A 25,626-nucleotide genomic window follows, 5' to 3' on the forward strand; every position below is an offset into this window, starting at 1 on the left:
CTTGAGAAAAATGGGACAAGGTATTAGACAAATGAAATATATCAAAAAAGAAATATTTGAAAAGATATGGTCCTGCAGACTATGGGATGGAGATGGGTTAGAGTGCAGAACAAAATACTTTACTGGGATCATTTAGTAGTGGGGAATACAATAAAGATGTGCTTAAGTAAAAGAGGAATATGGATTAGAGGAAAACGTGGAATGGAACTCTCTAGGAATAAGAAGAATATGTCAGAACCTAAAATGCTGAAAAGTTATTAAGGATAGAATCCCAGAACTAATAAACATGACTGTGGAAGCAAGAGAATGAAAAAGGACAATAAAAAATGTATCTAAAATGTATACGATATTTGTGGGCTACAAAATAAGATTTACTGATATGATTTAAAGACCCTGGGAAAGAGAAATAGATATTAGAATGGAGGAAGAAGAAAAGCAATGTGTACATCAGTTGTCAATATATGCAGCAAAAGCCAGAAAATGTTTTTTTGCATGGAACATGGACATGTTTATATAGACATTTTTATACACCCATCGGGTTTGGAAATGATGCACCCAACAGTGGATGACAGATGATGGAGGTGTGAAGAGGGATAAAGAGGTACATGGGTTCATGTTTACTGGGACTGTAAAAAGTTAGGTGATTTTAAGAGAGAATTACAAAGATTGATAAATGAATTGGTAAAATCACACGTGCAAATAGATAAATGTATATTTCTTGAAATGGGTAAAACTAATACATAGGAGGCATCAAAGGCTAGTTTGGAATGTTGTATTGTTAGCAAGGAAGATTGTTACCAAACAATGTAAGGAGAGAGAGACATCTGTATAGAGGAGGTATATAAACTAGTAAAAAGATTAGCAGAACAGGAAGAGAGAATCTGAGCAAGAAATAAGAGATGACTTTAATAAAAATGGGAAAGGTGGGTAGAACTAGTAAATGAGGAACACACAACTTGATCAATGGCAAGAAAGATTAATAGGTGGAAGAGTGGGTTGAGAAAAATAAAAAGGAAAACAGGATACAGAAGGTTTAAGAAGTAATGTAAATAATGATGTTTTCAGGAAAAAAATGGGAGGATATGTGGAAGGGGAGAATGTGCAAGTTTGATATAAAGAAGTTATGTTCTTACCATAATGTTCCATCTGTGTTGTGGATCTTCATTCATTCCTTACTGATGGGTGTTAGTTCCGTCCTCGGAACCGAGTCGGCCGTTATAACAAGCTTGTGCTAGCCAAAAAACTCTCGAGCTAAGCTTTACCCATAGTGCCCTTCTCAAGATTACCTCAGATCAAGTTTGCCCATAAGGAAGAAAGAAAAAAGAAAGTAGAGGCTTTGTCTGAGCAACTTCCCTGTCATAGGCTAGGACCATATCCGAATCTCCAGGAGTCTTTTGGAGGGGGATGGTGGGTGGGTTTTAATGAATGAATGAAGATCAAGAACACAGATGGAAGTTATGGTAAGAACATAACTTCATCTGATGTTGTTAATATTCCTTCATTCCTTACTGATGGGACAAAGTCCCTAGCTACTTTGTTTCCTGGGAGGCCCTATGGAAAAATATTCCTGAGTACCACTGAACCAAAGGAAGCTCTCCCCTTGGAGACCATATTCAATTTGTAATGCATGATAAAAGTAGGAGGAGTGGCCCATGTTGCTGCTGCACAAATGTCATCCATGGAACCCCCTGCATGGAAGGCAACAGATGTTGCAACTGATCTTGTGGAATGCGCTTTGACCTCAGATGGTAGTGAAGCCTTGTTCCATTGATAAGTAAAGCAAATGCAGTCTCGCAACTATTTAGATAAAGTAACTTTGGAAACAGATCTTCCCAATTTTGGTCTTGAGGATGATACAAATAATTTATCAGATTTTTGTAATGATTTAGATCTGTCAAGATAAAAATGCAATTGTCAATGCACGTTAAGCAAATGTAATGCATATTCTCCTTTGTTAGAAAAATTTAGAAAGAAGACGGGTAGATCAATCATTTGATTAATAGGCAAGTCAGAAATAACTCTGGATAAAAAGGAGGGATTAGTCTGGAGTGATATTCTGTCTTTATGGAACACTATGTAAGGACGTTTTATGCACAAGGCTTGCAATTAAGAAATTCATCTTGCTGAGTAATGGCCACCAAGAATAAAGTTTTCCAGGATAAGAGTTTCATATCACAATTAGCAGCAGATTCAAGGAGGAGGAGGAGTCAAGGCTTGTAGAACTAATGTCAAACTCCAGGGCTCGATCATCTGTTTGAAGGGGGGCCTGATGTGTATAACACCTTTCAAAAAGGTTTTACAGAGATGGTGTGAAATCAAGGAAGAGTGTTTGAAACCACTGTAGAAGTTGGAGATTGCTGCCAAGTGTACTCAAATAGATGAAGCTGCCACTCCTGAATGAAGGAGATTAGATAAATAATCTAGCACCATAGAAAGTGGTGCCGAAAAAGGGTTTACTCCCTTTTACCGAGACCAGATTATGAATCTTTTCCACTTGCTGAGCTAAAGCTTCCTGGTGGATGGTTTATGGGAAACCAGAAGTATGTGGCGGACAGGGGAGGATAGATTGCTTTGCCTGGCAGTTACCGGAAGTGAAGGAGCCAAGCTATCAGCTTGAGGCTCAATATATTTGGATGTATCAACCCCTGTGGGTGCGACAGCAATTCAGGATTTGGATCCAGAATCCATGGTTGATGTACTAGATGAGGCCAAAGAAAGGGAAAACAAATTTGTCAGGGCCAGTAGGGTGCAATGAGGATTACTCTGCTTTTCAACCGAAGAGCCTTCTTCAAGAATTGTGGGATCAAAGGAAGGGGAGGGTAAGCATAACGAAGTCCTGTGAGCCAATTGTGTACAAGAGTGTCCCCCAGGGAATCCCCTGCGGGGGAATTAGGGCAAAGTAGCTGCTGCATTTGTGATTTTCAGGGGATGTGAACAGATCACAGCAGTGCTGGCCACAGTGACTGAAGATCCTCATCACTATGACTGGTTTGAGAGACCACTCATGAGGCAGGGGAGTGCATCTGCTCAATTTGTCTGCAACTACTTTGGAATCCCCAGGAATGTGTGTTGCTATCAGAAAGCGGTTGGAAGCTATCACCCATTGCCAAATTCTCATGGCCTCTCAACACAATGGGTAGGACTTGGTTCCCCCTTGTTTGTTGATATACCAGATTACTGACATGTTGTCAGACTGGATGGCAATTGTTCCTGAAGGGAGAACAGGTTGAAATGTTTGCAACATTAGAAGCACTGCCCTCAGTTCTAGAACATTGATATGCAGGTTGGCCTCCATGGGTGACCAAGTGCCTTGGACTGTCTTATCCTGGAAATGCCCCCACCCAATCAGAGAGGTGTCCATGGTCACTATGGCTCTGACCTGGGAGGAGGAAAAAGGGCAACTCCATAGGTGCACTTCTGGCTTCATCCACCAATGCAGCGATTTGTTATCCTGATCTGAAAGGACATAGGAAGAGTCAAAGGGTCCTAATGGAGATATGAAAAGTCAGCAAGCAAAGAAGACTAGTAGTGCTGAAGTTGAAATCATCCTCAGGTTTTGGTGAATACCTTGACAAGATGGACCCTGTTTTTCACAAAATCTCACCAAGGCAATACTGATATTTAGACTGTATTTATATAGCATATATCATGGACAGAAGTAAGTCATAAACAAAAAAAGATAGCTGGGTGTATAAGTTCCAGGATAAAAAGTGCCCAATCCTGGTAGGCACACTGCCAGGACTGGAAAAAATGACAGTGTAAAATCCTCAAAATCTGGAAACATTCCAACAATGGGGCCAGGCCAGGCCCAAGGGGATGGCCCCCTTGTTGTAGTAAGAAGTAGCAGTCCACAAAAATCACAAAAGCTTATACGCCAAAGAAGAGCCATATAGACAATAGAGTGGACTATTGAGGATAAGAAAGAAATTATGTAATGTTACTAGTATGCAAAAAGCCCAGAATTACCAGACAGGGGATATACAAATAGATTAAGAGATAAATTAGAGGAAAGAAAAATAATTTCACAGGAAAAACTGTCAGAAGCTTCAAATAAAAATTTGCGTTCATTAAAACAACAGATTTTTGAAAAACAGTATGTAGATCGAGAAACATTGATCTGTTTGGAAAAAGAAGTATCTGAGGAAGTGCAAAAATGTTTATCAACAAAACCTAGACATGTTTGAAAAGTATAAAAAAGAAATATGAACATGGGAAAGAAAGAGAGATTTGATATGGTGCAATATTTATGCAAAGGCAAAAGCCAAGTTAATTAATATAGAGAAAGCAGCCACAAAGATATTCTAAGAGAAATACAGGCAAAGGCATTCAGATATGGAAATTTTCACAATAAAAAAATTACTATCACAAAGATGGAATGTGGAAAAGAAGATTAGTAAAGCAGAAGTTAAAGAAATAGAAGTTGAAGTTATGGAGTGTCTGCAGAGTGCAGGATTTAATGTAGAAAATCTAACACAGACTTTTTCTTTTTCTTCTTTCGGCTTTTTCCCAGTTAGGGGTCACCACAGTGGATCACCTGTCTGCTCATGATTGGCAGTGGAGTTTTACGGTGTCGAGTTGCCAGCCCGGCACCCAACCTTCCACAGAAGGCAAACACACACACACACACACACACACACACACACACACTCACACTGAGGGCCAATTTAAAGTGTCCAATCCACCTACAGCATGTCTTTGGGATGTGGGAGGAAACTGGAGCATCCAGAGGAAACCCACGCGACCACAAGGAGGACATGCAGACTCCGCAGAGAAGGCACCCCAGCCAAGGATTGAACAGGAGAACCTAACCGCTGCACCACCACAGCTGCCCCTAAAATCTAACACAGACTACATCACACCATGATGGAGTGAGTCCCCAAAGTAAGGAGAAGCAGGAAGATCAGGAGGCATCTGAAGAAGAAATATGGGCATGGGAAAGAAAAAGAGATTTAATATAGTGTAATATTTATGCAAAGGAGATAGCAAAACTAACCAATACAAAAAGAGCAGCACCAAAGATATTTGAAGAAAAATACAGGCAAAGGAATCCAGACATGGAAAACTACAATAAAAAAAAATAAGAAGACAAAGAGGAAAAGTAGAAAAGGAGATCATTAATGGAGAAGTTAAAGAAATAGAAACTGAGGTTATGGAGTACCTGCAAAGTGAAGGATTCAGTGTAGAAAATCTAATGCAGAAAGCACCACAACAGGATATAGTAATGGATATCCAAATTAAGGGGAAACCAGTGGAACAGGAAGCAATTGCTCAGGTGCCATATCAAGATATTTTGGAGCCTTCCACAGGAAACCATTATAAATGTTCACTCAAAGCTAGACCGCAAGGGAAAGAACAAGAAACTGCGGGAACTCTGATGCAGTCAATGTTGAGGAATGATAGGCAAGTGAGTTCCCATATGACAGAGCAACGAATGGCACAGGATGAAATTGAAGAGAAGGTGCCACAGGAAGATGCTATAGAACTTTCTATAGAATGCTCGCAGAAAGTGGAAAACAAAGGATGTGCCCTCAGTCCGGAAGAAAATGAACTAAGGAAAGAGTTGCTTGATTTAATAGACATAGATAGATATATTAAAATCAATAAAAAAAAGACTGCAGAAGGTCAATAAAACCCCAAAAGTCAGAAGTCTGATGAAACAAATGAACACAGTAATTAGGACTGTCCATAGATATCCATGCGATATAACACAAGTAAACAGGATATGTTACTGTGCAACTAAATTAATAACTGATAAAGTTCTACCACAAGAGCACAGGGTAGTGAGGCAAAGGAAGGGGAGAAATCAAATACCATCATGGAAGTATCGAACAGAGAAAAATATAAAGCAATTAAGAGAAGTGTCACTGTTAGAAGACTATAGAAGAGGGAATAGATCAACAAAAGTACTAAGAAAGATGGATGTGATAAAAGCAGTGTGCAATATTAAAACAGACCAGGATCTATCATGCACTATCGCAAATAATAAATTAAAAATTTCAGCACAGGTGGAAAAACTTAAAAGATACACAGATAAATATAAAGGAAAAGTACAAAATAGGCAATTTAGTGATGATCCAAAAGTTTCATAGAGAACTAGGAAACAAGATATAAGGAATTGAAAGTGACAAAAAAAGAAATAGATGCATTTTGGAGAAGTATCTATGAAGATCCTGTGAAACACAACAAAAACACTAAATGGATAAAAGAAGTAACAGAAAGAATAAGAAGTTTAAAGGTACAGGATATGAAGTGGGATGAAGTAACAGCCAGAGAGATTGAAACAAAGTTAAGAAAAGCCTCTAAATGGAAAACCCCAGGTCCAGATGTAGTACCTAACGTTTGGTTAAAAGTATTAACATCTTTGCATGAAGATCTAGCCATGAATAAGAACGATTTGTATGCACACCCTGAACAGACACCAGTCTGGCTAACAACTGAACCTGCAAGCTACCCCAAAAATTATAGACCAATAACTTGCCTTCTGACGACATATAAACTATACACAGAAATTGACCCCAACAGAGTTTATAGTCATTTAGAAGAAAACTCAATTATGGCAGAAGAACAAAGGGCAATAAAAGAAAGTCATATGGAACAAAGGATCATGTGTTGTTAAATAAAGTTATAGTGGAGAACTGTAAAAAAGGGGAATAATCTAAGTATGGCATGGACTGACTACAAAAAAAGCATTTGATAGTATCCCATATTCATGGATAAAACAGTGCTTAAAAATGTATAAGATACAACCTACACTGACTGGCTACATTACACTGGCCTTGAAACAATGGCAGACCACTTTGCAATTAAGCCATGATAAAGGACAGATTATTATCCCAGAGATAAATATTCAAAGGGGGATATTGCAGGGTAACTCTGTCACCATTGATATTCTCCTTTGCCATTAACCCATTAAGCTAAGCTGTTTACTTAACAGCTTAGGCCATGGCTACAATTTGGCTCCTAGAAAACAACAAAGTCTAAAAACTTCTCATCTTCTCTTTGTCGATTTAAAACTATATAGCTCATCAGATGAGGAACTGAAAGCACAGCTGCCGGTTGTCAAAACTTTTTCAGATGATATAAGAATGTCATTTGGTCTTGATAAATGTGCAAAAGCAACCTTTAAAACAGGAAAACTGCAGCACCAGGAAAATATCAGTTTGGGACAAGAAAGTGATATACAAGAAATTGAGCAAGAGGGAGTGTATAAATACTTGGGAATTAATGAAGGATCAGCAATAAATAATGAACAAATGTGAATAAAACTCAGTAAGGAATACTTTAGAAGACTTAAATTAATCCTGAGAACAGCACTGACATCTAGGAACAAGTTCCAAGCTATAAATCAGTTTGCTCTTCCTGTCCTAATGTACAGTTTTGGAATGACAGACTGGCCACAAAAAGTGTTGGATAGATTAGATATTAAAACAAGAAGAATGCTTCATGCTCACCAAATGATTTATAAAAATCAGTGTATACCAAGATTATATATACGCGTTCCGAAGCAAGGGATGGGCCTCCTTGAAACTGATTACATGTACAGCTCTGCAATCGTGGGACTCCACACATATCTACTAACCTCACAAGATCCAAATGTAGTGAAAGTTTTGAAACATGAGGAGAATAAATCTAAGATGACTTCTCTGCTTAATTTAGCAGAAGCATATCGACATCAAGCAGGAATGGAAATCAAACCAGAAGCAGATAAAAAAACAGGCAGCACCTGAATGCGCCAAAAAACAAAAGAAAGAATATAAGGTGAAGGACCAGATGAGAAGGCAAGAAATGTGGAAAAACATAAATATTGTTGCAAGTATAAAAAAACTTCTGGAAGAGCCTCATGTTGATCAGGAACAAACACAGGAATGGTTAAGGAGAGGCAAATTCAAACCAAGAAATGAAAGGTTAATATTGGCAGCCCAAGACAGTGGGCTATGTACACACTGGTTTACAAAGTCCATTGAACATGTGGGAGAAACACACAAATGTAGGTTTTGTAAAACTGAATTGGAGACAGTCACACACCTTGTTGCTGGTTGCGACACACTAATGTCAGAAGGACTGCATATTGAAAGGCATAATAATGTGGCAAGACTATTGCACTGGGGATTGTGCAAACATTATGGTATCGAAGTGGCTGAAAAACAGTGGAAACATAAGCCACAAAGCATCATAGAAAACAACAATGTTTATATCACATGGGATCACAAATTACCAACAGTTCAAAAGATAGATGCTACAAAACCAGTTATAGTGATCCAAGAAAAGAAGACAAAAGTAGCATTGATCATCGGAATTGCCACACCCAGTGACTATAGTGTCTTGCGTACAGAGAGACACAAAGTCATAAAATATCAGGATCTGCAGGCAGAAATGAGAGCAATGTGGAAGAAAGATACCCAGACAGTTCCAATAGTAGTAGGAGCAACGGGTCTTATAAAAAATAATCTACAATCATATTTAGATATGTTACCAATCTATGGAACCCCGTACAAATTGCAGAAGGATTCATTACTGGGCACTTTGCGGGTGCTGTAAAGAGCACTTTTGACTGACATCAAAGATTGAAACAATACTAATTTGGTGAACTTTAATCGTACTTTGACTTAGGAATGGGGTCCATTCCCATCATGGTATTAGAAACCCAAAAGATTTGGAGAAATTAGAAAAGACCACTGTGTTAGCAAAAGTCACCGTAGAAGTCTCATGTGCAGTCTTGCCAATGGAACTATTGTTATCAATGCTGCCATTGACCCTAGTAGTTGGAGGACTGCTCGTTCTGAAGCTTTGTCCTGACAGATTATCACCCGGAGCTGAGACCTGAGTCTTTGTAGCCTGTGAAGTAGGAAGGAGACTAGGGAGAGTATCGAAATTTGCCCCTATGAACTCCATCCAGTCTTTGAGAAGGAATTAACTTGCATTTATTTGTTTACTGTTATCCCTAAGTGTTCCATAGGTTGTAGGGTGTAATGTATAGTTGAAACCAGTAGATGCTTGGTTGGAGCAGTAAGGAGCCAATTGTCTAAATATGGAAACACCAAGAATTCTTGCAGTCTCAAGTGAGCTGTTACCACTGCCATGCATTTGGTGAACACTCTGGGGGCTGTACAAAGACCAAAGGGCAGTGCCCAGAATTGGTAGTGATTGGCTCCCAGACAGAAGTGGAGGAATTTTCTGGAGCACGTGTCCATTTTTATGTGGTAATACGCATCTTGAAGATCTACTGAGTACATCCAATCATTGTTCCCCAGAATGGGTAGTATAGACTAAATCGTGACCATCCAGAATTTTGTTTGCTTGACAAATTTGTTTAGGATGCTGAGGTCCAGAACTGGCCTCCAATCCCCTGTCTTTTTTTGACACTAAAAAGAACCTTGAGTAGAATCCGGATCCTATGTGGTCTGGTGGGACTGTTTTGCTGACTCTTTTTAGAAGCAGCTTTTGAATTTCTTGAGCTGCTGCTTCCCTGTGACTGGGTGGAACATCAGTAATATACCTTAGTGGCCTTGGGTAAAGACTGAAAGGGATGTGATAACCTCTGGCAATTATCATCTGCACCAAAAAATCTGTAGCTATCATTTGCCAGGCAAGGTGGTGCAGAGAAAAACGTCCCCCAACTGTTTCCAGAGGTAAGCAATCAGGCCACTCTTCAGGAGCATTGATAGGGAGAAGGAATCTCTGGACTCCTGATTATGCAGACCCCCTCTGCCTCTGAAGGGGCGTCTTCCAGTTGAGTTCCCCTCTCTACCCCGGGAGGAAAACTCACCACATGTGTCACAGAATAGACCCTGGGATTTTCTGAATCACATCTTTCCACTCCCCTGATTCATACAGTATGGTCATTGGGGGGTGGGAAAATGTACGCCCATGGCAGACAAGGTCTTACTGTCCTTTTCACACCTGGCTAAAGTGTCTTTCACCTTTGGGCCAAAAAGAGAGGAGGCCTCTACAGGGGCATTGAGAAAGGAAGACTTAAAGGGATCTGCAAAATCACATAGGTGCATCCAAGCATGATGTCTCATGACAACGTCTGCACCTGTTACTCTAGCCACCCCTTCAGCAGAGTGAGAAATCAACTGCATGGACAAGTTAGAGATAGATTCTAGAGTGGCAAGCTGTGAGGCAACTTTGTCACATACCTCATCAGAAACTGCTCCTGGCAGGGGTTCTGAGAGTTCCCAAGTTAGGTCTCTCTGAAGCTGGGGAAAGTGTGCCAGATCATTCAAGGACTGAATGGCAAAGGTTGCTGAAGAATACACCCACTTCCGTAGTCTGTCTATCACCCGAGACTCCCTGTTAGGGGGGTGGACAGTAGTGCTCTCCTTGGCAAGCTCTTTCTTAGTAGCCGCAGCTACAACCATGGCATCTACTGGTAGGCCTTTGGACCAGTGTGGGTTGCCCTCTGGAGGAGAAAGAATTTTGTCTGGTCTCTGGGGGATAGGCTCAACATCATCAGGACTTTTCCAGGTGCACTGCAAGATGGGCTGAACCAGGTCATCTGCAGGCAGGGTCACCCAGGAAGTAGAGGGTCAAGCACGGAAACCCTGCAAGAATACAGACTCCTCAGAGGAAGGGGTGGTGGACTTCCAGTCTCCCCACTGCTTCAGGATTTCCAATATGTCTCCAAAGGAGACATCCTCAGAAGAGACCTTGGGGAACCTTCCCCCTCATCATAGTCTGTATCTTCAGTAAAGGATTCCTCAGGAGAGTCCAAATGCTTCCTCTTGCATGATCTCTTGTGAGGTACCAACTCGATGGGGACATTTGAGGAGGACTCTGCAGAGTGGGTACCTTGTGGAAGGATGTCTTGAGGTTCCTGTGCCCGGTGTCCATGAGTAGTGGGTTGTGTCAGCTGTGGCTCAGAGGAAAGAAATATATGGGTCTCCAGCACTAAAGGGACCAGCTGAGAGCCTGCAGAGGCAAGTGCTCTCTCCATCACCTGGAAGGCAGGTCCACCTAAAGAGGAATGGGAGCCTGGAGCTGAGAAAGACAACCTCGGGACCGGGGTCACACCCTGCTCCGACGAACCCACTTCTAGGGAAGGAGCCATGAGAGAACTTGGTTCCATCAAGGTAACTGGAACCATAGTAGATGGCTCCATGGAAAAACAGAGGCGCCATACTAGGGGACTTGGTGCAGACAGATCAGTATCAATCTTGAGGATGGCCTGGCTTCGAGTGAGTTGATGGCCAAAGGGCAGACTCCGGTGCCATGGTAGGGTCTACCAATGGAACTGAAAAAGCTGGAACCAGGGTTGGTGTTAGTGTTGAAGGCTCTGATACCTCCAGGGAGGTCAAAGAAGGAAAATATGGTGGAGTCTGTGGAGAAGAATCCTCAGCTCCAGGTGGGAGAGAGGATTTGGAAGGATTTGGAATTCCTCTGGCTGCCAGGAGCTGATCCACTAGCCTCACTACGTCCAGTTCCAAAAGGCTCTTGGAGGAGTGGGTGGACATCCCCAATGGTGAGTCAGGGCACTCTAGAAATGGGCTGCATTGTTGTCCAAAAAAATGGATCCATAGAAGGGGAATATTGGGTCCGAGGGGGTATTTCACCTTTCAGCACCAAGGTCGAAGGACCAACATGATGTATAGGTGGGGGGGGAGTGACTGGAATTGGAACAACAATTTTTGGTGCCGAAAGGGAGATTAGTGCTGTAGTCACAATTGGTGTCATAGTCGGTGCTTGGGGTTTAGGTGCCGAGGATGGCACCGTAGCAAGCTGTTGAGGTCCTGGAACCAAAGAGGGTAACATGGAAGGGGTTTGAGGCCACATTGTCGAGGTCGTTGGTGCCAGTTTAGAAATGTTTGCTTTTGGCTCCATCAATTTAGATTCATTGACGTGACCGGAAGAGGGTAAGGATTTACTCCTCTTTTTATGTTCTCTCTTTGGAGGGGTTGAGCCCTCTGACTCAGAAATAGCCTCCACAAAGAGAGATTTTAGGAGACCTTTAAGCATAAGCTTGTTTTTCTGTTCCGCCAAAGTGGGGGAGATAAATCCTTTACCTATCTCACAAGGGAGTAGACACAGGACACATGGTTGTCTACATTAGGCATTTTCCTATTGCACTGGTCACAACACTTGAAACCAGTTGTTTTGTTTTTCTCAGACATACTTGTAACCAAAAATGCAAGAAAGAAGAAGGAGGGATTTTCTTTTTTGTTGTTTTGTTTTGCTTTGTTTTTTGGTATAGGGGAGATAGGGGAATGGGGAATACCAACAATGGTACTGGGAATTACCTCAGAGGTAAGGGAAGGCCTGTACCAGCAATGGTATGAAGAGTACCAAACTTGGTAAAAGAAGGAAAGAAAGAGAGGGACACACACACAGATAAGAAAAAAATGTGTGATAAACAAAGGATTAACTAAATATATGAAAGAAAGCCAAGAAAAGGTTGAAAAATTTTTAAATGACTTAGCTGAGAGCTGACCTGACACGTCTTGATTCAGTATGCAGCAAACGAGATCTGACGTAATATTGAAAGGGGCACTATGGGTAAACCTTAGCTCAAGAGTTTTTTGACTGGTGCAAGCTTGTTATAACAGCCGACTCGGTTCCGAGAATGGAACCGACACCAATCAGTAAGGAATGAATGAAGATTAACAATATCACATTTATACTTTATTTCATATCTAGTGCTGGGCCTTGGGCCTTTAATTTCCCTCCTTGACTCTTTAATTTTAGCCAAAGGATGAACCAGAAATGTATTACAGCAGAATATATTAAGTGGATTAGAAGGTTATTATTTGTTATAAGGACAGCAGTGGGTTAACAGTCTTTTGTATTACATAAAATTGGTTAGGTAGTTTTAAGAATTTTATGCATAATTTTAATTTTCAATATACTACTTATGTTTTCATAAACAGAATATGTAATCATAAATACTATGTGTATAGGCATATTTAGTTAGTCACAAATTCTCTGTATGTAGAAATATTTAGGATGAATGGTTTGTCTAGCATTTGGGTTGTAAATAATGCTTGCTAAATGATTTGTCTTATTGTGTAAACAGTTATATTTTTTTATTTTCTGTGTTGTTCTAGCACATATATCTAATTGAAACTTTGAATATGTTATAAGCTGTTCAAACTTTTATAAAACATTTTGTCAATAAAAATTTGAATAAGGCTTACATATATATCTCAGGTCACCCCCCTCCCCATGCCCTGTTCACCCATTTCTAGAAAATGGTCATAGTTGCTGGAGATGTCCATCAGACTCTTTAAGAACTTGGGAGTATATTTTTTTATTCAATGTGACTGGGTATTCCCTTTCTGGAAGGAAAGAGAGTTTTCATCCTCAGTGTAACCTGTGGTGCATATCTCCAAATCAAAACATTGCTGCTCCACATTGGGCTTCTTCCAGACAATTGCATCTCTAAAATATGAATCATTATTACAAACTGCCTTAAAGATGTCTCACAAACTGATCAACAGTAAGTGGAAACCCAGACATATCCATTGAAACAAGCACTGCCAGGACACTACAAACCTAATATACACAGTTGTACTTAGTACAACAATTTACTTACATATGTATGTATGCATGTATGTTTACTGCAGTAGTGCATTGATCAAAAGGTACCATTCACAGACACACCCTGGATGAATAAACTTCACAGGAAAAGCATAAAATAGGTAAAAAATTATGTAAAAACAAAATATGGGCATAATAAGTAAAAATAACAACAGTACGAGTTATAAATGTATAGACTTAGTATGAAATGAAACAGAGAGGAGAATCATAAGATGGGAGAGAAATTAGGTGATGTCCCATTAGGAAAACATGTGTACTTGGCTTGTTGCTGTAGGTGCAATTAGGTCCTTTTTTTAAAAATGAAAGGTTGGTGGATTCTCTGAGGTGGAGGTGAAGTTGCCAATACAAGGTGCAGCTATGAAAAAGCAACAAAGGGCCACCCTCAATTCAGGGTCAACTTCTATTGGTCATCAGTCATAAATATAGTAGACTTATAGGATCATAGGAAGTTACTAGGCAGTTACTAGGCTAGTAACCCTGAGGCCCTTATAAGCCTAGCCAAGAGTTTAGCCCACGTTTACCCCATGTTTAGACAAGTCAGCACCCACAGCCCCTGTCCAACAGGGACACAGGTGGCATTCCAGGGGTGTATTTTCTGTCCCACATCCAGTTATCCAGGTTGCACTTAAAAAATGAATAATGAGGTACTCTGCTTGACATGGACAGGGAGTCTATTCCACAGATGGGGAAGTCTCTGGGACACAAACCTGTTCTGCCAACAAGTCCTATTGATGTCACAGACCAGGTTGTGGTCGCACGTGCAAGTTACTCAAGTGGAGCTTGACTTGGGGATATACAGCAGTCCCATCAAGGCAGGGTCTGAGATTACTTTGTATGCCAGACAGAGGTCACCTCTGTGGAGTCTGTATGAAACTGAGTAGAGGGACATGGCTTTTAGCCTATCTGTCTAGGGTAGATGTTTGAGGCCCTGGATACTCCTGGTGAGGAACCTCTGTGGTCTCTCCAACTGCTGCATGTGCTTTGCGAGGTACATGCAGAAGGGGGCATTGTACTCAATATTTGGCCTTATAAGGGAAGAATACAGGGATGTTATGACCTCCTTGTCCCTGGATGAGCTACCCTTACTTATGAGGTGGGCCATGTAGAAAGCTTTCTGTACAACGGAAGCAACATGGTGGTCAAAAGTCAGGTTGTTATCAACCTGGGTGCCCAAATCCCTCATGACTGATTGCATGCTTAGGAAGTTGTTATTAATGTGATAATATGTGGGGATGTCACTCCCCCCAAAGGGGATGATGATGCATTTTTTTGGCATTAACTTGAGGCCATGTTTCTGGCAACAGTCATTTGTTTGGGTGAGACCCTCTTGCAGGACATTCACATCACTTGGGGAATTGATGACTGCGCCCAGCTTGCAGTCATCTGCAAACTTGGTCAGCCATAGCCCACTGGTTCTGGCCTGCACCTCAGAAAAATATATCCTGAATAACAGAGGCCCCAAGACCGATCTCTGGGATACACTGCTCATTACAGGTCTACTGCTTGAGGTGGCTTCCTCTATTTTGATTAGGTGGGTTCTATCAGTGAAAATTGCACACCCATATGGCCATATGTGTACTGCTGCATGGGAATAGATTTGTACACTCACACACACACATAGAGTTGCCTTTATGGAGATTAGAACCCCCTATATATTAGTATACACTAGAGCACTATGTACTTATTGCATGCCCCATGGAGCTTCTCTTCAGTGGAGTTCAGGCTCGACTCAAAGACATGAGATGTTCTCCAAATTATTATGTTATATTGTGTTTGTTTCCTGAGGTGTGCTTCCCAGATCCACCCCCACTTACATTTCATAAGACTTCCAAGATGGCTGCACACTGATGAACCACTTAATTTCAGCTCTACCAGTGTGAAAACAGAAAATGAGAAATAAAAGCCAGTGATACTATCAGCTTGGATAAAATTCAGTTAGTGGATAGTAAGTACACTGCCTGGATGCCAGGAAAGAAGAAATTTAGAGAACATAAAAGAAAATCAACTAGAAAATGTGAAGAGAGAAGACTGGCTGGGAAGAATCCTGCAGCTGCTCAGCAAAAAGCAGTTCAAGCTTCATGACTGGTATAAGAGATTGCTTCTAGTAATTTAGAGAAAAAAATAATCAAATGTACTCAGAGGTGATTAAAATAAATGAAACACTGAAGGAATGGCTGAACTCAAACAACAAAAAGCTGGAAAAAATATAAGTTTAACTAGCTATTAAGATGAACTGATAAAACTAATTACATGTCATACATAGCACAACTCAAACCTTTCGACTGTCTTATGTTAATGTTGTTTATACAGGGATCCACATAACACAGTGATTTTTCAAACGCTGAATCTACAAAAATTGCTGCCACTTTATTAACCACACAATATGCTTATGGCAGTTACATATGGATAGTAATAGCTGTCCAACTGATCTATGCATTATTGTTCACAGCTTAAGCTCACTTGATTTTGTTATGCATTGAACGTGACTCATTTGGCTGTATGCATGTCTTTATCCAATGTAAAATTAACCTTTTGCTTGCAATGAAGTCAGGATTTGAAGAGTAAGAAATGTTTAGAGCTTATGTATTTCAGGACTTCAAGTTCAATATTTAATGTCACCACGGTTGTGACTGGAATCATGATTACATAGCAAATTCACAGTAATATGATTCAATGCTAATTAAATTAATATATATAATCCCCCACTATCCTATGTTCAACTTTCATTCTGTACAAAATTAAAATCCTGTGAATATATTACTAAAAGAGCAAAAATATTTTAAAGGAGAGTATAGAACTTTTTCTAAAAATTATGATTGTTCCTAATAATTTACGTGTTACCCTTTTAGTTAAAAACAAAAAAAGAAAACAAATATGGTGTGAAGAAAACTACTACCATACGACATTGTTAACTACATGTGGCTTCCACATATCTGTTCATGTTAATATCTTTCAATCTCATGTAATATAAACTTTGATCAAGTTCTACAGATATGTTCTTCTATGCCCTCTACACTGTTTACCTCCATGATGACACATTCCTATAGGTAGCATCTGATCTGATCTGTGGATTCTAGATTTAGACAAAGAATTCAGAGTCCAGTCCCAAAGAATGCTCAGTCACAGAGGAAATATCCTTCCTCCAGCTACAGCTGCTCCTAACATCTGTACTGTTACTTCTCAGTTCAGCTGCCCAGTGCATTAACTTAATGGTCAATTTCTTGATTAGAGACCAAAGTAATTTCTGTCCTCATTCCTATGCATAGCTTACACATTTCTTTGCCCCAGGTGCATTATCCTGTCAATGTTAACAATGAATTACATTTGAATTTGCTTTTACAAACTGAAAATTGTTAACTATTACTGAACAGATTCCTGTGGCAATTATACCAGAGAAGAAGTCACATCTCGCAGACTTCTAGAGGTTATAACTGGCTATTTCACTTCAGGGCCAGCCACTCAGTGGTATAAACCTTGGCTCTAGATTACTGCCACTGCTAAAGTGACACCCTGACCTCATGTGCAAAAATGGAGTGATAAAAGGGGTTGTGGAGGGACGGGATTTACCAGCATACAAAATTTGATCTTCAAACTAAAGCTGTCACTCTAAAAAACAACCAAAAAAAATGGGTTGCTATGCTGTTCCTACAAAAACTTGTAGAAACTTGTGCATTCTGACTACCTGGTATTCCACCTTCCCATGCTTATAAACTAATCTGTGTTCACAATAGCCATCATCCCTGGCTAACAGTTACTGTTTCTTTGACAACAGGCTGGGTGGAATTCCTGCAACACTTAAATATGCTTCACTTCTGGCTTAAATACTTATTGCTATACTACATAAATAAGTTCCCTGCAACTCAATGCCTAAATGAGTGGCACATTCCAACCAAAACCTATGGTCAAAAAGATATTTTCTTGCAAAAGCTACATGTTTGAAAAAATGCTAAGGATACTATAGTAGTTTCCAAATTATGAAGTAGTTTGCAACCTAACATTTGCCAGCTCCTCCTTAACTGCTCTTTAAGGAATGCTGTTTTGAATAATATGCATCCATGGAGAACTTGTACCTATGACATTGGAATAACCTGATTTTTGGGTTCACCTCATAATTTTGTTTCTTTATCTTACACATCTTACTTAATCGTTGTGTTTTAATATTATAATGTTGTCTCTGTTACAACAGACTATTTCCAATACATTCATAATGGCTGGCAGAATTCTTCCATTTGACAGATTTTATGACAATTGTACACCTTACCACTACCATATTTTATAGTTAAAAATTGAAGTCTTAATTTGCCTGCATTAATATTTTTGTATACAAAACTTGTTTTAAAAACCTGTAAGTATATTTTGTCTACTAACTGCATTCAGTTGTAGATCGTATTTCCCTGGGCCTAGGCTGAAATAGATAATCCCCAGATGGAAGTTCATGGGTAGTAAATGTAAACAAACAGGCAAGTAAACAAATACATGCTTTATTAATTATGATTTATGTTCTCAGGCTGGTAGATACATGCCTCATTTTCACTGTAACTTTTTACACCATCCAGTTTATCTAATTCATTAACAATTTTTTTGAAAAATAAGTTTTCTGACCTTTTGTATCTGGTCATCTGACACACATTTCATAGCAGTCAGTTGTCTATTTTAAGTCAAATCTGTATTAGTATTTTAAATATATGTGTGTAACCTACATTGCAGAGTGGCTGAAATATGTCTAACTATGGGATAGCCCGTTGATTTACTTATTAATCAGTTAACTGAACTGTTCCATGAACCATTTCCAACTACAGCTTTGGTTAATGGTATACAATACAAAGAAGGAAAACAAACAACATTTGTGATAATGCAGAATATGATTGCATATCATAAAACTAAGCTTACAATTAAAACTCTGCAGACCTGGGTGAACTGTTACTGAGGACTTCCCTAAAGTAAATTTCACACTATATGCTGATGATATTCTTCTCCTACAAGCCAATAAAACATTACAAGCCTCCAATGGTAATTCCAACCATCCTTCCTTGAGCTATGCTTGTGGGCAAAATCCAATAATCAGTAATAAAAGAACTAATAATTAATGCTTTCTGCCTCCCCACATAAACTCCCACAACAACTACCTGTCTTATCCATCACAGGTAGTTAGCACAATATCATTCTCCATGTTTCAGAATATAAATACCTTGGCTTCGTCCTAGACACCACCCTATCCTTCACAACCCACAATGACAACATCATTAATAAAGTTTTCTACCAGCTAAAACTCTGCAATAACATTTCTCATCTTCTCTACTGTTCTGGTCAGGTTACTAAATTCTGTGGTTAATACAGTATTAGAGATGACACAAGAGACCAAGGCTCAAACTTTAGCAATTTTATTTTTAGCTTTTAACAATTAAGGTTTGTAACAAAAAAAGCAATTGACTAGTCAATATGCAAAAAAACCTATCACATTAATATGCAAAACCTAACCTATGACCTATCACATTAACAATTATAAAAACTGTTAAATCATGTACTTACAAGCATATGCAAAAAGAGAATCATCTGTGCCACTGATAGGGGGACTCCAAACCTATTCAGTACAGCTATCTGTTCAGTCAAGACAGGGCCGACACTGGCAGGCAATGCTGTATGCTCAGTTCAGGCTCTTGCTTCAATCAGATCCGGATACAAGCATATGCAAAAAGAGAATCATCTTTGCCACTGATAGGGGACTCCAAACCTATTCAGTACAGCTATCTGTTCAGTCAAGACAGGGCCGACACTGGCAGGCAATGCTGTATGCTCAGTTCAGGCTCTTGCTTCAATCAGATCCGGATGATGATGAGTTCCAATCTATTACCAACCTCTGAGCCTTTTATAGGTTTGAGCATGGCATAGGGTCAATAGGTTCAATTGATTACACCTAGGCCATTAGGTAATCATTCAGCTGATGATATTTAGATCACCAGTTTATTCATGAGCTAATGAACTGTTTTTAAAACATTACAAATCATTTCCTGAGTTGTCAACAAGCCCCGTAATGTCTAGTTTTATACATTACTTCCTCCTTTTAGAAAGCCGTTTGCCCACACACCTGTGGTATAGTTCCTCTTTGAAATCCCCCTCTGTCTGGTAAACAACTTTTAAACTGGCAAACAACTCCAAAGGTTAACTAAAGTTCAGTTATGCCAGCATCAGTGTGCAAGGCTTGCCTTTGAAGCATAATTCTTTTAGATTTATAATATTAAGCAGCATATCATGTATTTATTCAATTAACAGCATATCAATCTAACATCAAGCACACCTACAAACACACAGCAGTTCAATGGCTTAGGGCATCAAAAATCAGGTAAACTGTGTGGATCCGTCACAGGCCACCCCTTGCACTAAGCAATGATCGCTGTGTGCTTCTAATAATGTGCAAAATTGACAGCATCTTATTGTATTTTTTCATAACCTTACAATAAATGCAGTAGGAAATTAAGCAGAACAACACTGAAACTATTGTGGTCAGCAATAAAGGGTGTAAAAGCAAGTTAAACCAGGCAGAAGCCTTTGGTGACCACATAAAAATATCATACCAATGTGAAACAGACATGTCTTGAATTTCGTTTGCAATTTGAAGAATGGTACCTTTGTCTTTAATCATTTTAATTACAGTTTGATGCGCATCATGTAAAGTCTTATTCAGCAGGAGCAGTACAGCTTGCCCTTCCTGCTTAATTTGTTTAAAGTCCGGGTGGACTAGAGATGGCCATCTAAAAGTGTGCAATGGTTCTATGCTAGCATTTAATGTGATGTCCATCCATCTAGTCAATCTGATCAATTCCCCAGTACAAAAATCAATGATTGCATGTACATTACTTTTACAATGTGCTCCACTGTCTGTGATTGTTCCGTCACTCCAAGCCAGCTTACAGGAGGATACTACACAAGCTGTGGTATCATTAAGTTGATAAATGTCTGTCCCATTCACTATATATCTATGCCAAGCACATTCTCCAGTCCCATTATGTAAACATGGATGAGGCTTTCTTTTAATTAGCATGCACACCCACCCTGGGGCCAGGTCTCACATCCTGCTAAATCAATGGGCATATCATTATAATCAATGAGATTAGATTCTATCTGAGGCACCCACCAATTACTTCCGAATTGCAAAGGCAATGCTACAAATGGACAAACTTGTTTTGTTCCCTTTTACTAACAAGATAATCAAAGATCAATATGCAAGAGTCATTTTCACATGTGAAATCTAGTGGTTTTAATATGCTGAACAATTCTAGCACTACTTACAGTTTTACATCCTCTTGTATATCTTACTATATGTCCTAAACCATCAAATACAGTTGAACTGTTGTCCATAGCATATATCTCCAAATTTGGAGATCTGGTTTCTGCAGTGCTGTTTTCCCTTTGAAATTCGGCTATGCAGGAAGAATCTAATGGAGACTCAGCCAGAGAAAATCCTGATTCATTCAGTCTCTGATATAAGCCCCAGCAGGATTGGCAGTGCATTTCTCTGGATGTCTGTCACAGTTTAATCTACAAACAGTTCTGATGTATTCTGTGCTGGTCAAATTCCATGTCAAGGTGGGTTTGGTAGTCACTGCAAACAACGCTCTTCCCAGCTTCCAGTAGAAGTCATCAGAGTATTGTCTCGTAACCACCCCTGGATTGGGTAGTCTACTTTCACTGTCACCGTCTGTTGTTTGGTCAGCCCCTCTACATGAATCAAGGCAGTATATACAGCCAGTACATGCTGTTCGAGAGGGCTGTATCTAGTCTGTGCTCGGTCAGGATTTAGACCAAAATCCCAGTGGTCTTTTCTTTCCCACATCATTCTTTGCCACAATCCCCAGGACATGGCATTATTAGCAACAGTCACTTCCAAAATAAAGGTTGCTGTGGGTCTATTGGACCCAGTCCCACACTTTGTTGCAAGGCTTTTTCCGCTTCCTCGAAGGCCATCTGCTGTTTAGGACCCCACTGAAAGTCACATTTCTTTTTAGTCACATAGTGAATAGGTCGTAAAACTTGCCCAAGGTGTGGTACAAATGCTCTCCAAAAGCCCATTGCTCCCAAAAAGGCTTGTGCCTGCTGTTTTGTTTTTGGGACTGCAATCTTTTGGATACTTTCTAAGGCCGATGCAGGTATTTCTCTTTTGCTCCATTCCATATCATACCCAGGAATTTCACTGATGTTCCCTGCTGTGTTTTATCCTCATTTATTGCCCACCCTCGGCTCTGAAGGTGTTCAATCACTGTTTTCAATGCAATGTCCACATCCGGCTTTTTTCCTGTAATCAGGATGTCATCAATGTAATGGAATACAGTCACTTTATTTAACTGCAACTTAGCCAGATCTCTGGCCACCAGCCCATGGCAAAGGGTTGGGCTGTGTAGATATCCTTGTGGAAGTACCTGGAAGGTATATTGCCTCCCCTCCCAGGTAAATGCAAATTGAGCCCTACTCTCTTCTGCTATAGGTATGGAGAAGAAAGCATTTGCTAAGTCCAAAACTGCATGGTATGGCCCAGCAGAAGAAGAAAGTCTCTCTACAATGGTAACAATGTCCGGCACTGCTGCAGTTAAAGGTGGAGCCACCTTATTCAAGCCCCGATAATCTACCGTCATACGCCAGGAACCATCAGGTTTTTTGACAGGCCACACCGGGCTATTGAATGGGCTCACAGTTGGTTCGAGTATGCCAACACGAAGTAATTCCTGGATTGTTTCAGTAATTTCTGAATGGCCCCCTGGAACACGATATTGTTTGATGTTGGTCACCACTTTTGGTGTGGGAATATGCAAAGGTTCCCACTTGGCATCACCTCGAACAACAGCCTTGACTGCATTGACTGAACAGTGCCGTACTCCAAATCTAAATGGCCCTACTGTAGTTTCTAAGGTCCTACCCTTTAGAACATCTATTCCTAAAATGTGTTCTGGTACAGGAGCTATCACTGCTACAATGGCACTAGGAATACCATCCCCAAAGGCTATTCTTACTTTGGTTTTGACACCTATCGTCTTTGCCCCCCCATATCCATCAATCTCCACAGACTGTCCACGGAATTTACGGGGGTTGACTGCAAAAATAGTTATTTCTGATCCAGTATCTACTAAAGCCATTACGTGTTGTGGTCCCCCCCTCCAAAAAATGGTAAGAGGCACGTAGGGGCGTCGGTCCCCAGGTGTAATGGCTCTAACTGTGCCTCTAGCTACTGGGGACCCGCCTTCTAGTCAATTTGCTTCCATTTTTTCCATTGGGGTTCTCCACCCCTTCTCTCCCCAATCTCTTTCATCAGTAAACTCTCCCCTCTGCCATTGTGCTAGCTCCTCATCAGTGGGGATGTCAGGATACAACTGATTCCACCCTTTCTTTCCTTCAGTGGTACTTCTGTTTGGGCTTTTTGCAGGGGTTTGTTTTTCTGAAAGATCTGATTCTCTTCCTTTCTGCTTCAGCTGGGGGTGAAATACTAAACAGGCACACTGGTGCATTTCTTTATCACTCAGTGACACCGCCTCTCCCCCTGTATCCCAGACCCAAAGAAACCAAGCCAAGAGGGACTCCTGTATTGCTTCAAAGAACAGCCATCCAGCTGCTCCCACTCCCTCTTTCACCTTCTTTCCCTTATCCTCCAATTTTAAACCTGATAAGGCCTTTGCCAGCTCCTCAGGGTCTACTGGGTTTACTGGTGAGGACTTAGGGGAAGGTGGAGGTGAAACCTGACTCAATGCCTTAGCAAGGGGTCCCATTTTCCAAACAATGCTGGAAATTCAACATTTGCCCCTCCCTTACTTTTGGCATCTACAGATTGTTTCTTATTTAACCCTACACCTAGGTGCTTAAATGGAAAAACATTGGCTGTTGTGACATATCTACTGCAAACCACAGATCCTGCCGACTACGCCAGCTGTTCTGGTCAGGTTACTAAATTCTGTGGTTAATACAGTATTAGAGATGACACAAGAGACCAAGGCTCAAACTTTAGCAATTTTATTTTTAGCTTTTAACAATTAAGGTTTGTAACAAAAAAGCAATTGACTAGTCAATATGCAAAAAAACCTATCACATTAATATGCAAAACCTAACCTATGACCTATCACATTAACAATTATAAAAACTGTTAAATCATGTACTTACAAGCATATGCAAAAGAGAATCATCTGTGCCACTGATAGGGGACTCCAAACCTATTCAGTACAGCTATCTGTTCAGTCAAGACAGGGCCGACACTGGCAGGCAATGCTGTATGCTCAGTTCAGGCTCTTGCTTCAATCAGATCCGGATACAAGCATATGCAAAAAGAGAATCATCTTTGCCACTGATAGGGGGACTCCAAACCTATTCAGTACAGCTATCTGTTTAGTCAAGACAGGGCCGACACTGGCAGGCAATGCTGTATGCTCAGTTCAGGCTCTTGCTTCAATCAGATCCGGATGATGATGAGTTCCAATCTATTACCAACCTCTGAGCCTTTTATAGGTTTGAGCATGGCATAGGGTCAATAGGTTCAATTGATTACACCTAGGCCATTAGGTAATCATTCAGCTGATGATATTTAGATCACCAGTTTATTCATGAGCTAATGAACTGTTTTAAAACATTACAAATCATTTCCTGAGTTGTCAACAAGCCCCGTAATGTCTAGTTTTATACATTACTTCCTCCTTTTAGAAAGCCGTTTGCCCACACACCTGTGGTATAGTTCCTCTTTGAAATCCCCCTCTGTCTGGTAAACAACTTTTAAACTGGCAAACAACTCCAAAGGTTAACTAAAGTTCAGTTATGCCAGCATCAGTGTGCAAGGCTTGCCTTTGAAGCATAATTCTTTTAGATTTATAATATTAAGCAGCATATCATGTATTTATTCAATTAACAGCATATCAATCTAACATCAAGCACACCTACAAACACACAGCAGTTCAATGGCTTAGGGCATCAAAAATCAGGTAAACTGTGTGGATCTGTCACATCTACCCACCAACTTGTGCAGCTATTGCCAAAAATGTTCTGCTACCCAAACTTGAATATGAGTTCCTTTTGCTGACCTTCCACTCCTTCTATAATACCCAAAGGTTACAGTACCTAAACTTTCAGAAGTTAACTGAAAACAAAAAATGCAGATTCCCCTGCTCATTCATGCTTGATCACACCACTACAACATGTTTAAAACCATTAAGTGGCTCCCAGTAACTGAAAGATCAACTTAGCTTCTAGGCACTCTCATTTATAAGATGTTAAAAATGGGTACTGCCCTCATCTGAATTCCCTCAAGGAACAAGTATACTCCTTGAGAGGCAGCCAGGTTGACACACTCCCTCTCATAAGACCCATCTGTAAAACTGCCACAGATGAATGGGCTTTCTGCAGACTTGGCCCTACCTTGTGGAACAAATTACCAACATATATAAAGAAACAAAATTCTTTCCATGAGTTCAAGAAATATTTCTCCCAATCCTTTCGCAAGACTAGTAGCACCACCTTTAAAAACAAAGATTATTTAATTATCTTGATGTTGGCTATACAAAATTCTCATTTGACAACTACTGCTCCCACTGTAGTAATTCCTATGTTTACTATATGTATTGTTTTCTTTATATTTTGCTCAGTTGCTTCATGCCCCCATCTACTTTTGCAAAATTCCTTTAGTAATCTAACATGTTGTCTGATTTATTGTACTTGATGACTATACTACTGTTTGAATGTACTACATTCTTGTTCGATTCTACTAATCCTGCCTCTGCACCCGGGCCATAGCTCAAAAGGGTCTTTGGACCAGGCCTCCCACCTAGTCACCAAATAGTAAACAAATAAATAAATAAATGGTTTACAAAACATAAATGTAAAGCAAACTCTTGTTCCAAAACAGAATGACAGATTTGGTTATGTAACATAAAACTAAGCTTACACTGCAACTTTGCATTAGTATCAACAAGGATTGCATATATACTTCACAGATATAATCATAGTATATATACATGTATGCTGGTATGCATATATATGTGTGTGTGTGTGTGTGTGTGTGTGTGTGTGTGTGTGTATGTGTGGGCATATGTGCACTCGCATATGTTTGTGCACATGCATGCATGTGTG

The 25,626-nt window shown here is 40.1% G+C and overlaps 1 long non-coding RNA gene across 1 annotated transcript in view; it reads right to left on the minus strand.

Moving 5' to 3' along the window:
- The window catches only part of LOC122789272, a 193,421-nt gene extending 174,222 nt beyond the window's left edge, over nt 1-19,199 (minus strand). Inside the window, exon 1 of the long non-coding RNA XR_006362797.1 lies at nt 19,063-19,199. This is a non-coding gene — a long non-coding RNA (uncharacterized LOC122789272). The remainder of the gene's footprint in view (nt 1-19,062) is intronic.
- Nucleotides 19,200-25,626: the final 6,427 nt, after the last annotated feature.

The sequence above is a fragment of the Protopterus annectens genome, chromosome 14.part0 (assembly GCF_019279795.1).
Source record: "Protopterus annectens isolate FY-2018-M chromosome 14.part0, PAN1.0, whole genome shotgun sequence".
In the NCBI taxonomy this organism is placed as follows: Eukaryota; Metazoa; Chordata; order Ceratodontiformes; family Protopteridae; genus Protopterus; species Protopterus annectens.